We start from the raw sequence: 17306 nt of genomic DNA on the forward strand, positions 1-17306 counted from the left end.
CAAGTCATCATCCATTTGACAAACCATCATCTTTTTTTTTTAAGAACAGTGTCCATGTTCCCCTACGTCTTTTTTCCCCCAGATATTGTTTCAAAATCATTCACTATCTTATTCAGCACTCCCTTGGCATATTCAGCTTCTAAAATATTATATTATTTTTTATATACTCATCTCCTCACTTGTTATTTCTTCCTCAATGGAACTAAGGTTCTTTGAGGTCAGAGGCCATTTTTTAAAGTTATGTTTGGTGGAGGAGATGGTGCATAAGAGAAATCTTCCTGGAAGCAATTCCATTTGAACTAAACCTTGAAAGAGAAAATTCTAAGATGTGGACAGAGCACATTCTATCTAACAGCATAATCAAATATACAAAGGTGAGAGAAGGTCAAATTTAGGGACTGGTTACCCAGTTTGTCTTGTACGAAGAGTGCACAAAAGTAATTAATGTGAAATAATTCACATAAAAAGATAGGCTAGATCCAAATTGTAGAAAAATGAATAGCTTGTTTTGATCTAAGAAGCAAAAGCAAAAAAAGAAAAAAAGATACTGAAAGTTTTTAAGCCAGAGGAGTGACATGATCCTAAGTATTGTAGGAAGATTGTTTTAGCAGTTGTGTGGAGGATGGAGTGGCAATAGAGAAACCAATTAGCAGACTATTACAGTGGTCCAAGTGAGAGGTAATGAGGTCCTGAACCAGAGTTGTGACCATGTGGGTGGAGAATAGACTTGTAAAAGATTTTGATTATCTAAAAATGTTGAAATTTTGGGACTCAGACAGGCTAACACTGCCGTGATCACTGCGAATGCTATCACCTTTTCCTGACATTTTCTGAAAATTTCCATACCCCAAGTTCATCCCCTGTTTTCTGATAGTTAATATGTAGCATTATCTGCCTCTGACATCAGCCAGATGTGTCTGAGTGAGAACATATCTTTCTCTTAAAACTATGATCTTTGACTGTCTCAGTGAGCTGCCTTTGTGCGAAGGTAAAAAAAAGCCCATCATTCCATCCACTAATTAAAAGAAATGGGGAGTTGAGGGATGGAAAGCAAGATTCAAGTCTGAAGGAAGCCTCTTTGAAGGATTATCATTGACTCTCTTTTTTTGTCTGTGGCCTGAAGACTCTTGCTTCGAGACACAGTTGTGGCTCTCCATTAGCTGAATCCTAATTATATCCTTTCCCCAAACTTTCTTCCCTCATTATCCCTGTTCTCTCATACTCTTAACTTTATACCCTGACCCTCTTATGTGTCTTTTAAAAGCATCATAGGGGAAGTTGGATGGCTCAGTGGATAGAGCACCAGCCCTGGAAGTCAGGAGAACCTGAGTTCAAATCTGGACTCAGACCCTTAACACTTCCTAGCTGTGTGACCTTCCAATTAAAAAAGTACCATAATAAAATTCGTCTTGCTCTATGCATTTCTGGATTGTCTGTTTCTTTTGTTGTACATCCTCGAAGTCTCATAACTGTTGGTAGGGACTGGGATAGAGGTATTATAGATACAGAGATAACAAAGAAATTTCGCTATGAGAGAGCAGAAGGATAATAAAATTGCAAAGATGTCCCTGTGGTTATGCTCATAAATAACTGGAAGGGATGGCAGTGTTCTCCATAATAGAAAAAGTGTGAAGGAGGGGTGAGGTTAAGAGGGAAGAGAAGTTCTGTTTTTTGTTCTTGTTGAATTTGAAATAACTATGAAACTGCCAATTGAAAATATATAGCAGGCAGCTAATGATGTAGCTTAGGACTATAGAGCAGAGGTGAGGACTAGATTTATAGATTTAGGAATCATTAGCATAGAAATGATAATACTTGAAATCATTTGAACAGGTGAGATCACCAAGAGAGAAAGAAGAGGCCCCCAGTACATAGTCTTAAGAAGTGGGAGATGAAGAATCAGGATGTCTAATGGCACTAAAAAGAAGCAGTCAGACATAGATAAAGAAATGCAGAAAAAGAAGTAGTGTCACCAAAGCCAAGGGAGTGGTGGGCAGCTAAGAGAAAGTAGACCAAAAGCATCGAAAGCCTATCAAGAAATAGGGGAGAAAAGACTTAAAAGTCGAGCCAGGTGGGAACTTCAGAGTGGGGAGTTTCAGTGAGTGACGTCAACTTTGTGAAGAAATGAACAAGAGCAAGGTAAGAAGAAAAGAAAATAAGCAGATAATTCTGGAAGCGGCTCAGGAAAGCAAACTTGGAGGTTAAATAAAGGTTTTTAAAGGATGGGGAGGAAATGATGTGCTTGAACAGGGAGACAGAACGGGAGGTATTGCTGGTTATCTATCTTTGCCTTTCTAGGTAACCTCCCTTGCTCTCTTACTTCTGTGCTCTCTGGAGCTTATCTATGGAGCTAGAACAAAAGAGAGAGATAAAGGAACTTACGGGATGGAATGGAGAAGGTGAGATAGTGACTGATAAGGTATCTTTTGGTGAGAGAGGTGATTGTGAATGGCTGAAGGGGCTTGAGGAGAGGATAGAACTTTAGGAATAGATTATAATTTGGTGAAGAATAAAGGGATTTCTATATAATAATGAGGGACTCTGATTAAGAGCAGAGAAAATACATTTTGATAGGAATGATATAGGGTTGAGGATGATATTGTAAAGATGAACTGGTTAACTACTTTGAAGTAGACAGTGACTCTACTATCAGAGTGATAGGCTAGAAGACCAGAGTGGGATAGAGTGACTGGAGAGCATGGTAAAAAAACAAAAAAAACAAAAAAAACCCTTCCTATATAATCTGTTCTAAAAGAGCTCTGTTATGGCCTTGGCTGATGATAGTGCAAAAAAAAATTGATTTTTTAATTTGGTCAATGACTCCTCCTATTCTACTCCATTCCTTCGTGGTTAGCCTTAAGCTCTTCCCAACTGAATGCTTTTGCTAGTGACCTCTTAGTTTTCTGAAAGGAAAAGTAAGGCCATTTGGAAGCAAGGGGAGATAGTACCATATTTATCAAATAATAAAAAGATTAGGAAATATCATTCCACCTTCTTGAAGCAGGATATGATTTATAATTTTGAACATTACATTCTATTTATCACTGTATTCCTGAATCTTTTGGCTTATGCAGAACATTGCCATGTGCTTTTCTAGACCACATAAGGCAACGTTTCTGAAAAGCCAAAGCTTTACCCAGGATGTCTTTCAAAGGAAATTTTGTTTTCCTTTGGAAAAGAAAAAATTAATTTATTTAAATTTGATTCCTCTGGAATCATAGCATATTATAGAAGTCATTTAATCTGACCTGTTCATTTTTAAGAAGATGAAACTGAAGCTCATTGAACTCAGAATACCTTCCCAAGATCTGTAAGCTGGGGACCCCCAATCACCAGGGGAAAAAGTGCATTTTTCATATTACTTGTTCAAGTTCAATTTCTTTCCATTAGATGTCAGTTCTACACCTTCTGAAACTGAATAGTGATAGTAAAGCCAATGCACTTTCTGAATCAAGGAGTTTCCTGCTGGGGTCTGGAATTAGAATTTCATGATACACATTTAAAAATGTCGTTTGGTACCCTCAAAGACTATCATATATTAAATTCACAATAACAGTAGAATAATTTTAAAAGGTGTTTTCCAAATGAAGTTAGATTTCACAGGCAACTCTGAACAAATACTTTTAGGTGAGATGTGCTGAATTCTCTCGGTAAGGGGAGAATTGGGGTAATCCCTCTGGCAGTCAGATTTTCTACAACATTTTCTATATTAAAATCCCAAAAGGTATTGTGTGATCATCGTAAAGTGCTCCAACTGTGTAGAGGAAAACTGACAAAATGCTAATCTAAAAATGGCTGTTTTAAAATATCTGCCTCAACTCAGTCTTTAAATTTTACATTTCAGGATGGATTATTTCTATCTTTTTTCCTAGATCGACAGATTGCTGTGGAGATATGGGACCACAAAAGAAAGATTTACCCAAAACGAACCACACAGTAACCATCTGTTGAGGTCACTGAGACAGCAAAAATGTCTCGTTTTCGCATTCTCTCTGGGACTGCTCTTGGTTATAATATATTTGTGAATTTTTTTTTAAAGTGGGTGTTCTTCTATAGTCTCTAGAAGCATAAAGCAGACTTTTAATTTACAATCTCAAACACTAACACAGACCTGCTAAAAATATTTTTTTTCCTCAGATTTCAGAAGGATAGCATTTTTACAGGGAAACACAACTGTAGTTGTAAGGTACATAGAAACCAAAATCAAAAGGATTGTATTTCTTGCTGACTCAAATGACCCGCTGTGGAAATGAATTTGGGGGAAGTACAAATGGATCAATCTTGAGCAGACAGGGAGTATTAAAACCTTGTACATGTCAGCAGTCTTTGCTCTTCTAGACCTTCAACAGGCAATTTAGTATAGTCTGGTATTCTGCTTTAGGGATGAATTCATAAACTGAATTATGGATTAAAAATAAGCAATAATGGAAAGAAAGTGAAATGAATTCTTTTTTTTTCTTCCATTACTTTGAGGTATTATCTTCTATCCATCTATACTTGTAGGAGAGTTACTCCCTTAAAAAAATAGTTTCCTATGCATTTATGTATTTCTCTTTCTTGGACAATATTCCTCTTAGTACAACAGATAAATACTTTAAGAAGGGTTTGTATCTGGTCCAAGCTTCAACTGGGAAGAATCAGGAATAATTGTGCTAATGGCATATTGGGCTGCTTATTGGGCTTATCAGAGGAACTGCTAAGAGGATAGAATAGCAGTAACTCTCTTCTTCCCTCAATTTCATCAAGTGGCCTGTGACATAGGCCCAGGGTACTTTGGGTTATTCTGCCCTAATTTTCATAGTTCTTCTTCATGATCTCCTTTTGAAGTGAATGAAACATTTTTCCCCATAGGTTTAAGAACTTTGCTTTTTCTAGAAGGCCCCAAATATATAATGTGTCGTGATTTTACAGACATGATTTCCACTATTGCTAAAGAGTTTTGTATCCTATTGTTCTACAGTACTTCTCCAGAAAAAACTTGACTTCAGTGAAAATAAGGTATGAAAATGGATTGTTCAATCAACTCTGTCCTCCTACTCTTCTTGGCTTCCTGCTAATGCTTGTACTTGACAGTTGCCAATATTCTTCCTAATCTGCATTTATCTTCCCCAAATTAGAGGCAACTGGGTAATTTTAGCATGACAGCAGCTTCACTGATTTTTGCTTTTCTAATTTGCCAAGTCAATACTTTTCTCAGAATTTTAGGACACTTATTCTATTTGTAAACAAAAAGAAATTATAATGGTGTCCAGCAGAATTACTTATATAAAATATCTTGGGAAGGATATGAAAGCATTAAGAACTATTTTTTATTGGCACCAGACAATAATGGCTTACTTTTTATCTTCTCATTCCCCTTCCAACTTGATTCAGAATGACATAAGTTGAGATGAGTCTAAGTGTAAGAGCAGTTCAACTTCAAGATCACTGAACTGGGAAGCAGGAGACCTGGGTTGTTCTTGTTCTGTTACTGAATGCATGAACTTGAGCATACCATTGAATATCTCTTTTCATTTAAATGACAAGGTTGAATAACATGCTCTTTAACGTTTCTGCCAACTTCCAAAATTCTGTAGGTCATAGAAGTTAGGAAATGGCCCCATAATTTGAAAAAGCAAGAATACTAGCTTTAGGATAAGACAAAAATAAAGAATCCCTTCCAACTGAAAAAAACAAAACAAAACAACTCCAGCTGTTCTCTCTTCTCTCCATAATGTTTTCTGTTTCATTGTTTTTGTGAACAAAGAACATAGATACAGTTAACTATTTTTAGGACTAATTCATGCCTTTGCTATTTACTTCAGATTTTTAATAACACTTTTATTTTGGCTAACACATCTTGATCTGCTATACCACTCATTTCTTTCATACGCATATAAATTGCTCTTAGCACAAACTTCATTAAGGAAAGGAGAGCTATACTTTGGGCGGAGGCCCCCCTGAGGCAGACATGGGGAGAGCAACGAAACAGTCTGGACAGAAGGCAAATCATGATTTAATAGTTTCAGAAATCCATTATGGTTATTACTTTGAGAGATATAATTGGAAAAATTACTTTTTAAATAAAAACTCTTTTCCAGGCATTTTTTTTAACCGGCTCTCCTGCATTTTGGAAAAATTTTCCCACTTTATCTCCATCTCCTAGATCCTCTGGCTTCCTAGCTTTAAAAAAAAAGAAGAAAAAGAAAGAAAAATCCTTTCTCTTATAAGAAACTCTTCTGTTCTCAATTCTAGTTCTTTCCCTCTGTTGATTATTTTCTATTTAGTCTTTCTGTACAATTTCAGGGCTTGGCACAATGCTGAGAATGTAGTAGGCATTTAATAAATGCTTATTGACTAACTGACTGGGGGATAAATTTGACAATCCAAGTGTAATGTTATGGTTATCAGCCACAGTGCCCATTTCATTCAGTTGGACCCTTACAGCAGATGGTCATCCACCTGCAGCTCTATTCCTTTTCCTTTCTCCCTCCCCAACTCCTCTACTCCTTCCCAGTAAGATAACTTGGGTTTTGACAGCATATCTAGGAGTAAGTTTTTGTGACTGCCCATCAAAATATATTTGATTTGCCTCAACCACTTAGCTACTCCCTTCCTTTAGCTTCTCAAACTAATATTTGAGATTGTTCTCAACCAAATTGCTTATGTCGGTATTATTATCTTACTAAATAACTTAGCTAGAATAGACAAAAATTATAAAAGTAGAAATATCCTTCTTAGATCATAATTTCGTTTGCTCTCCAGGCTGAGCCCTCCCCTCTCCCCCCAAGTGGAGAAACCCTTCCTAAAGGAGTTTCCAAAGTTTTTATCTAGTCTAGGGATGAGCTAACCTGGAAGGTCAACATTGTTAATTATAGACTTCTTGTCTCCTAGTAAAAAGGAAGAGAATGCCTGTAATTCACTTGCAGCTAGTTTAGAAAGCAGTCTAGACACTTCTTTTTTCCTTTAATCTTAATAGCTTTTCATTTTAAAAATACACTCAAAGATAGTTTTTCATATTCATCCTTACAAAACCTTGTGTTCCAAATTTTTCTCCCTCCCTTGATATTGATCCAATATCAATTGGGTATTGAAATCCAATATGTTAAACATGTTCAATTGTAGATAGTTCCGTACTTCAATTCATAGCTGCATGGGTTCAGAGAACAGCAGGATGATGGCTCTAGGTCTGGAACATCATTGGACTTGACTTTATCCCTATTTCTGCAGTTCTCTCAGTGATAAATAGCCCAGAAGCTAATGAACGTTTACTTACTTGGAGCAGCCTGGTTGTTAGAAATCATAGCAGACATCAGAGAAGAGACAGATTTATAGAGCTCTTCACATCTTTTTCTCCTTCAAAGACTAGAATGCAGGATTGGGGGTCTGATGTCATTGTTTACCTGCAAGTGTATCAATCAAACCCAAGACTATTTCATGCCTCTTTGTGTCTCAGGCCACTGCCTTCCCTCTACACTTAAGTAGGACAAACATTCATAGAACAATCATGCAAAATAACCGATGCAGTTTTTCTTTATAGTGACAGAAATATCAACTTTTTTTTCACAATTATTAAATAAATGCACTATGCTTATTCTAAGGAGAGATTTAGTTATGGCATTGAAAATCAACACACACCAGCCTGAGTATTTTCTTCTGTGGTTTGTACTTGTTTTATGTAAATAAAGTTTCCTAGGAAAAGAAACCTGTTCAACAGGTGCCATGACAAAGAGCTCACTGTACCTTTCAGTTATCTAAATTGTTTTAAGTTATAGTCTGTTTTTTAAAATTCCCCCCTCTGGGAATTAGTTGAGGGTAATACTGCTTTCTCAAAAGATCATATCAGTGACCTTTCCAGGTTTCTCCATAGCACCCCATCATTGAGATTTGTGTCATTTGTTTGACTGGCATAATAACTATTCCAAAATCCCTGAGAAGGTCAAGTTCAAAACAGGCTTTTATTCATGTGAAATTTACCTCATACACTTAAACCAATTGCAGATGCCTAATTTGATACTGAATATCAACACTAACATAAACTTTTTAAAATTATATATATTTTTATTTACAAAACATATGCATGGGTAATTTTTCAACATTGACCCTTGTAAAACCTTCTGTTCCAAATTTTCCCCTCCTTCCCCCACTCCCTCCTCTAGATGGCAGGTATTCTAATACATCTTAAAATATATGTTAAATCCTCTATGTATATATATCCATTCAGTTATCTTGCTGCACAAGAAAAATCAGATCTAGAAAGAAAAAAAAACCTGAGAAGGAAAAAAATGCAAGCAAACAATAACAGAAAGAGTGAGAATGCTATGTTGTGGTCCCCACTCAGCTCCCATGGTCCTCGCTTTGGGTATAGATGGCTCTCTTCATTCCGAACAATTAGAACTGATTTGGTTCATATTCATTATTGAAGAGAGCCACTTCCATCAGAATTGATCATCATATAGTATCGTTGTTGAAGTGTATAATGATCTCCTGGTTCTGCTCATTTCACTTAGCATCAGTTCATGTAAGTCTCTCCAAGTCTCTCTGTATTCATCCTGCTGGACATTTCTTACGGAACAATAATATTCCATAATATTCATATACCACAATTCTCCAATTGATGGGCATCCATTCATTTTCCAGCTTCTAGCCACTACAGACAGGGCTGCCACAAACATTCTAGCACATACGGGTCCCTTTCCCTTCTTTAAGATCTCTTTGGAATATAATCTCAGTACAAACACTGCTGGATCAAAGGGTACACACAGTTTGATAACTTTTTGAGCATAGTTCCAAATTGCTCTCTAGAATGTCAACACTCTTTGTAAAATTATGTGTAAGCTATCACATCAATTCCAGTTTTTCTATGATTTTCACGTCTCAGTGAAATATATTTGTGAGAAAAATTTTTTTTGGTCCTTGCCATCTTAATCTTTATTGGATGCCTCCATAATTATGGGCATCACTCCTTTATTCTTTGGTTATAGGAAAATATACTATAAAAATGTGACATCCTTCTATGGCAGTTATTTTGATGAATGGTGCCATTTCCAGTATTGTGGATGAGTATTTAAGATCATTTGGGAATTACTACAAGGGCTGGAAAGGCTCCAGGCATTATGAGTAGAGAAGAGTAGATTGGATCAAGCTGAAAACATGCATTATATTAGAACTGCCATGACAGTTGTATAATTGAAGGCCTGGAATCCTAGGTCCTTTGTTGAGTTAGTTGATTATTAAAATTTTGTGGACCAAATAGTCATTGCATCTAAAAAAAAAAAAAGCTGTTGTTATAACAAAAGAAAAAGATGGCAGCCCTGGGTTTTAAATAGTACATTTCTTTCTAATGATGTGACCTAAAGTTCTAACATTTTATATGGGTTAAAAATTTTAGGCTTGATACCTTAGGCAAGCCTTAAATTGGGAGCCTCAGTTTCCAAAATATAAAAGCGATATCTGGTTGTTAGCAAAAATCAAAAGAACATATATGAATATTCTTTGAAAACTGCCAAGTGCTATATAAATGGAAGGTGTAATATTTATGGAATGCCTAAATATTTCCCAGGGTCTGTTAGGCAATTGAGGAAAAACATTAACTCAGGCCAGGAGACTGTCAGTAAATTATGACTCTAGATCAGCCACCTTGGAGAGACCACTTGGACTTCTTGAGAATCCTTCAAGAGGGTCATCTCCTGGTTTCATTATGTTAACATTATGAAATCATCTATATTTTGTAAGAGCATGAATTAATAATCTTATTTATACTATGTAATAAAAGTCAAATATTTTGCTGGTATCATAAAAATCTGTGTCATGCTTCCTTTTAGTGATTAAAAATCACTATCCTTTTGGTGACTAAAAACAAAACAAAACAAAACAAAAAAAACATGTCACAGAGAGAGTACTATCTTAGATATTTTTATTAGGCTGTTTAACATAATGAGTCTAAAACAAGATTTCAAATAATCATTAGGTCCACTTTCTCTCATTGCCTGTTGGACATTTCTATATGGATGTCCCATAGGTAGTTAAACTCAATATATCTAAAATAGAATCTTTTCCATACCTTTTCTACTTGCATTTTGTATATCCCCATTCTTTCATCTAGGAATCATCCTTGACTCTTTATTCTTATTTTTCTCCTATATCCAATCAGTTACAAATCTTGTGGATCTTCCTTAAAATCTTTTCTATATGTGTTGCCCTCTAATTTATGACTAGATCATATATGCTTATAAAAATAAAATGGAAATTTTGATTATATAAATTGGTAAGTTTTAACACAAAATCAATGCAGTTAAAATTAGAAGAGAAATGGTTAATTGGGAAAAAAAAATCCTTGCAGCAAATTTCTCTAATAAAGGCTTGATAGTCAAGATACATAGTGAATTGATCTAAATGTATAAGAACAAGAGCCATTCTCCGATAAATAAATAGTCAAAGGATATGAAAAAGTGGTTCTCAGGGGAAAAACAGGTTTTGAAAAAATTGAAAAAAATGAACTTACTAATAATAAGACAACTCATTAATTTTTTTTTATTTATTTAATGAACATTTATGTAATGTTCTGGCTAGCTTTCTGGAGTTTCATTTTGGACTTACATGAACCAAGGAGAGTGAAATGAGCAGAACCAGGGTAACACATTCTACACAGTAACAGCAATATGGTATGATAAACAACCATGAGGGACAGGTATTCTCAGCAACACAATGATCCAAAATAATTCCAAAAGACCCATGATGAAAAATGTTATCTGCTTCCAAGGAAGGAACTTGTGGAATCTGAATACTATATTTCATTTTCATTCTTTTTTTTGTGCTTTCTTCTACAAAATGACTAATGTGGAAATAAGTTTTATATGCTTGTACATATGTAATCTATATCATATTAATTACTATATCAAGGAGCGGGTAGGGGATCAAGGAAGGAAAAGAATTTGAACCTCAAACATTTTAAAAATGAATGTTTTAAGTATTTTATATGTAATTTGGGGAAAATAAAATATCATTTAAAAAGTCCCCAAATAATGGTTTTATTTTTGTGTGTGCACTAGTGTTATCTGCATTGGAAGAACTTGCTAAGACAAGAGTTTATTTAACGCTAAGTACTTGGAAGTCCTGGAGTCCCATTCTGCCATTCAAAATTCTATGAAAGATGTTAGAAGAGAGAGAGAGAGACCTTTCCGTGTCATTCCTGATGGATCTTTCACATGAATTACTACCATAGATCAAAGCTGTAGATTCATTCTTCAGTTTTAATAACTCATTCTTTAAATTGTCACTCCAACCCCTACTACTAGTTCTCCCTTCCACAGTCAGGACGGCCTTTTTGTTATCCATGAATCCTGATGTTTCTTAAGTCATTTTTCAGTCATGTCTGTGTCTCTGTAATTCTATTTGGGGTTTTCTTGGCAAAGACACTAGAGCAGTTTGCCATTTCCTTTAGCTTCTTTTACAGATGAGGAACTGAGGCAAACAGGGTTAAATGATTTTCCCAGGGTTAAGTTTCTGAGGCCAGGTTTAAATTCAGTAAAATGAGTCTTCCTGACCTTCCTACCTTTCCAGCTCCCCTCCATAAAAATCTGCATTCCAACAACACTGGCCTTCCAGCTCCTCACACATGGATGATTCACATCCTCACATGGTATCTGTTCATAAATGCCCCCTTCAGATCCCACCCTGGAGTACTCCCTCTCTTCAATTCTACCTCCAGTTTCCCTCGAGACAAATCTTCATTTTTGTGCAAGATCTTTCCCACCAGCTTCTCTCTTGCTGTTGAATTGCTTCTAACACGACTTTCTATTGATGTTATATCTATCTTGTTGGTAGAGGGTATTTTTAACCTTTCTTGTACCTTCAATGCTTATTATAATTCCTAGCACATAGTAAGAGTTTGTTGACTGACTCTGATTACAGTCAACACAGATATCCTGTGTCTCTTTAAAAATAGCAGCTAATCTCTCAACCTATCTTTGCTTCCACTTTGCTTTTCAAAATGAAAGTTGGTTCCCAGGAGGATTGTAGTGATTTATTAAAGATCAGATGATTAAAAGGAAGAACTAGGACTGGAATTCTGGTTTCCTGGCTCAGAGCCCAGCATTCATTCTTCTCCATTGTGCTGCTTCTGCACATGTTGGATAACATATATGTATATATATAATTTTATTTTATTTTTTTGCTGAGACAATTGGGGTTAAGTGACTTGCCCAGGGTTATACAGCTAGGAGACCAGATTTGAACTCAGGTTCTCCTGACTTCAGGACTGGTACTCTACTCACTGCCATTTAGCTGCCCCTATTTGTTGGATATTTTGGATGAATTCTGGAATAACCTTAGTTTAACAGATTATTTTTGATTAGGAATAGAAATAATTGTGTAAACATAAAAAAAAAAACTCATTGGTAATTCATTCTCAACTTGGAGACCATCAATTACTATACACTTCTGGCATTGTCCTTCCTCTATCTTCTGCCGTGGTCTTATCATATTAAAGTCATATAGCTTCCAATTTGTCTCATCCTAGTTTTCTTTCAAGTCTCCCTAAAGTTTTATCTTCTATAAGAAGCCTTTCCGAGTCCTCCTAATTTTTGTCTTCCCACTGAAATTACTCCAGATTTATACTGTATGTAACTTATCTGTGCATAGTTGTTTGCCTATTGTCTTCCCCATTAGATTGTGAATGCCTTTAGAGTAGAGACTGCAAATACATATGTGCATATATAGTGTGTATCTATGTATGTGTGTGTATATATATATTTGTATGTTTATAATTATTAGATCTTTCTCTATATCCCCAGTACTTAGCCCACTGTCTGGCACATAGTAGGTGCTTAATAAATGCTACTGATTTTGGTTTGGGCATAGGGCTTGAAAAATAAAATAAATGCAGTACTGTCAGGATGCATTTTCTCATGGTATTCCTTGTGCCTTCAAAAAAGTTTACCAGATGAAGAATTATTTTAAGTGCTGTATTTTATTCTATGTATAAAAAGGGCCACATGTAGTGGCAAAGATAATCTCTCAGTTATCCATAAATGGGTACTGTGTGGTAGTTTCTAAAAGTTAGTTACTCATTACATGAAGACAAAGCATTAACTATCCTAGGATGTCAGGTCTGACTATATTGAACCTGTTTTGTGAGAAGGATGACCTTTTTCTAATCTGTAGAATAGTTGAGTATTTGCCTCCCCAAAAAACTATTTGAAATTTGACTGACAAATATCATGCAGTAGAATTTCTATATATTTCACAGAATATTAGCACAAAAAGCACTATTTGAATTGTCTGATTTAACCACTTCATTTTAGGCACATTTATCACATTCATTGGGCAACCAAGACAAGACAGTTAATCAATTAATTAACCTTAAGATTATAACACATGTCTTGTGAATTCCAAACGAAAGCATTTTCCATCATTCCCTTTGTGTAGTTGACATGCTGTGTCCAAATTGAATGGGTCTGTTCAAATGTCTTAGAATCATAGAATGATCAAACTTCAAAGCCAGAAGGAACTTAGAAGATAATCTAACTCAATTTCTTCACTTTATAGATGTATAAACCTAGACCTGGAAAGTAAAAGGGACTTATCCAAGGTCACAAAGCAAATTAGAGCCAAAATTAGGACCTAGATTGCTCTACTTTTATGTCTCAGGATCTTGCAGAAAGAAAAGATGGAGAAAAATGCTATATTAAAAAGCATGATACTAATATTATGTTATCTGCCAAAAGTTGAGCATATCTAGAACACAAAGTTTTTCACGTCATAGATCATGTCTTTTATCTGAAATTTGTTTTTTTAAAAATGCTATTTTCCCAAAGGTTAAGTGATATTGACTGTGTTACAAAGTTCAGTGGTAGACAATTGGCTTCCAATATTTGAGAACTCGTACATGACATTCTCATATGGAAATATAGTTTTGGCTGGTGGGATTAAAATGTATAAACTCACTTTTAAAAATAAAGCTGAAAATAAAAATAAACTGTCTTTCATTATTCAAGGTTGTTATAGGATTTCTATGGTCCATATGGTGACTTCTAAAGATAAATTTCAGAGGCCATATTCATACATAAATTTACACTGGCAATATTTCCTTCTTCCTACCACAGAATTTAAAAATCCAAATTAAAAGGGCCCATCCAAGATTCTCAGGCCTTGTGATTGACATACATAGTTAAGACCTAAATTTATTCTCATCCCACACAGAACCCATGTTTAGTATTGTTGCTATGAATTTTTATAGCCAAAATGCAGAATTGGTAAATGAAGGTCCCAGAAATAACTTATACCAAAGAATGTTAGACAATCAAGCCAAATCAACATTAAGCATTTACTAAGCACCTGTTGTGTGCTGGCCACTGTGCTAAATGCAAGAGGAAAGAAAAGGGAAAAAGCTCACTCTTGAGGAGCTCACAGCTTAATGGGGAAGACAACAAAAACAATTATGTACAATCAAGATATATACAGGTTAAATTGGAATAATCAAAAGGGGGAAGGCACTATCAATAAAAAGGAACAGAAAGCTTCTAAAGAAAATTAGGAGGTGATAATAGGGAGGAAGAGCATTCCAAGTTATGCAGGAGAGCCTGGACAAATGCAGAGAGTCAGGAGATAGAGTGTTTTTTGTGAGGAGCAGTAAAGAAACCAGTATCAGTGGAATGCAGAATATGGGGACCCAAATCAGGTAAAAGAAACTGGAAAGGTCATAAGGATCAAATTTATGCAGGCCTCTGAATGCTAGAGGATTTTATATTTCATGCTGACCATGGGAGTTTCTTATGTGGGAGCAGGGTGACATAGTCAGAATTGTTCTTTAGAAAGATTAATTTGACAGCTGACTCAAAGATTAACAGGAGTAGGGAGAGACTTGAGGGAGGGAGACTAACTATTTCAGTAGTCCAGATATGAGGTAATGAGAGCTTGTGGTACCAGTGTCAGAAGAAAGAAGGGGTGCTATAAGAAGTGTTGAGAAATTAGAATTAACAGGACTTGGAAACATTAGTTTGGGGGTGAGGAGTGAGAGAGAATAAGGAATGGAGGATGACACTTAGGTTTTGAGCAGGGATTACTGGGAGATTGGTAGTATATTTAATACAAATAGGAAATTGGGAGGGAGAGTGATTTGGGAAAAAGAAAATTAGTTCAGTTCTGGATATGTTGACTGTAAAATGTCTATAGGACATACTGATCAAGATGTACAATAAGTTTTTGGAGACATGAGTGGGTATTTTCAGCTCAATCATTTTTAAATTGTGCTCAACTCTTTATGATGCTATTAAGGGTTGTCAAAAAGATATTGGAGTGGTTTACCATTTCCTTCTTTAGCTTATTTTACAGATAAGGAAACTGAGGCTGGATTTGGACTTAGTTCTTCCTGACTCTATAAGTAGATCGGATAATCATCAGCATGGAGATGAAAATTTAATCTATGGAGCTGATAAATCACTAAGTGAAATAGTATATAGGGAAAAGAAACAGCGTTCAGGATAATGTCATCTAGTGCAAAACTTCTTAAACTGTGAGTTACAACACCATAAGGGGTCACGTAACAAAATGTGGAGGGGTCATGAAAAATTTGGCAATGATAAAAGGTTTCCAAGTACAATGACAAAAAATTAATTCAAAGTCAAATGTATAATGAATTCAAGGTGTTTTTGGTAGTGCTTTTTCATGTTGCATTGCCATGGTTCTCAATATACTGAATAAGCACACTTTACACTGTGCATGCACAAATGCTGCCCCAAATACCTTAGTTTCAAGATGATGTCATGTAAAAATTTCTCTTATGAAAAGAGGTCGGGAGTGGGAAAAAATTTAAGAAGCTCTGGTCAAGCAGATAGAAGGACCAGTTTTGGAGCAAGAAGATCTAGATTGAAGGCCTATTACGTATTCTAGTAGTGGATGAGCAGACCACGTATCTCAGTGAACCCAGACAATACTCTGAAACTAAGTTATGAAGACTTCACCAGTCTCCATTGACATATCTGCTCCTGCTCAAAAAATCTTCCTTATTTCTCTGTTATTTCAAGTTTAAGATGTAAACTTTTTTGTTAGACACTGAAAACCTTCCCCACCTCTGACTCTAGCTTTCCTTTCTGGGTTTATTATGTAACTGTCCCCTTGAAGGCCTCAGTAGTGCAGCTAAATTGGCCTACTTGCAGTTCCTCCCACATTGTACCCCATCTCTATCTCTCTGCTTTTGCACAGGCTGTTCTCTCAAGCATGGAAGGCTTTCCTTCCTCCCCTTCCCAGTTAGATTCAAAACTCATCCCAAGCATGTTCTTGTGTATAATGCCTTTCCTAATCCCCTTGGCATCTTGGTCTCTCTCTCTCTCTCCAAAAGTCCCTTGTCTTTGTCCCCTGTGTTTAATGTTTCTATATTGGGTCCTTCTATAGAACAAACTCCTTGGGGGTGGAGAGTCTTTTTTGTTGTTATTTTTGGATGCCCAGCACCAAGCACAGTATGGGATGCAGTAGGATCTTTATATGTGCTTCCTGATCCGGTGAGTGATTGAGGGGGTTTTTATAATCAGGTGAGCTTTCCTTGTTCCCATGTACTTTACCAAAAAAAAAAAAAAAAAAAAAAAAGATTAAACTCAAATAACTTCAGATTACTTTTCTGACCCATTTGGCTCTAGGAAATGGGAATCTCTTTAGGGAAATAGGCTGTTTCCCTTAAAGGAAAAATAAATCTGGAAAGTCTGAGTCAGAGCACCTGCAGCAGGTGTCCTGTGTTTTTGCCAATGGAAATCAATCATGGCCCGGGGAAATCCAGCACATTGAGTACTTTCCATACAAGAAAAGAGTTAGAAGTGGGTGAGAAGTATCTTTGTATCCTTTTTTGTGGCAAAAAAAAATCTCAGAAAATTACTGTGACAACATTTTGAGAAATGAGGAATAAACAGCAGATGAAATAGCGTGAAATACATGGTTCCTACTTATTAAATATGAGGCTATTAACGAAAGATGGTGATCAGCTGTTCTCTATCTTCGTTGAGAATTGACTCCATAACATGAGAGATGCAGGTAACATATATTATTGACTTGGAGGATTATTAGACAATGAATGAATGTATTACCAAGAGAGGTTGCTGAATCAATCTTATATTTCTTGTCCTAGAAATATAATTTTAAAATTTTAATAATTTTAATAATTTTAAAAAATGAATAAGTAAAATGAATTCTCCCAGCATAAAATGCAAGTTGACAGCAGCTCTGTGCATATTTTTGATGTTTAACACCCCCTCACCCCTACCCCTTCACAGCCAGACAACCAGCCACAGGAATGGAGAGGAAGGACAACCCAGTGGATAGATTATGAAGTAACTGGA

This window comes from Antechinus flavipes, chromosome 5, assembly GCF_016432865.1.
Source record: "Antechinus flavipes isolate AdamAnt ecotype Samford, QLD, Australia chromosome 5, AdamAnt_v2, whole genome shotgun sequence".
Lineage (NCBI taxonomy): Eukaryota > Metazoa > Chordata > Mammalia > Dasyuromorphia > Dasyuridae > Antechinus > Antechinus flavipes.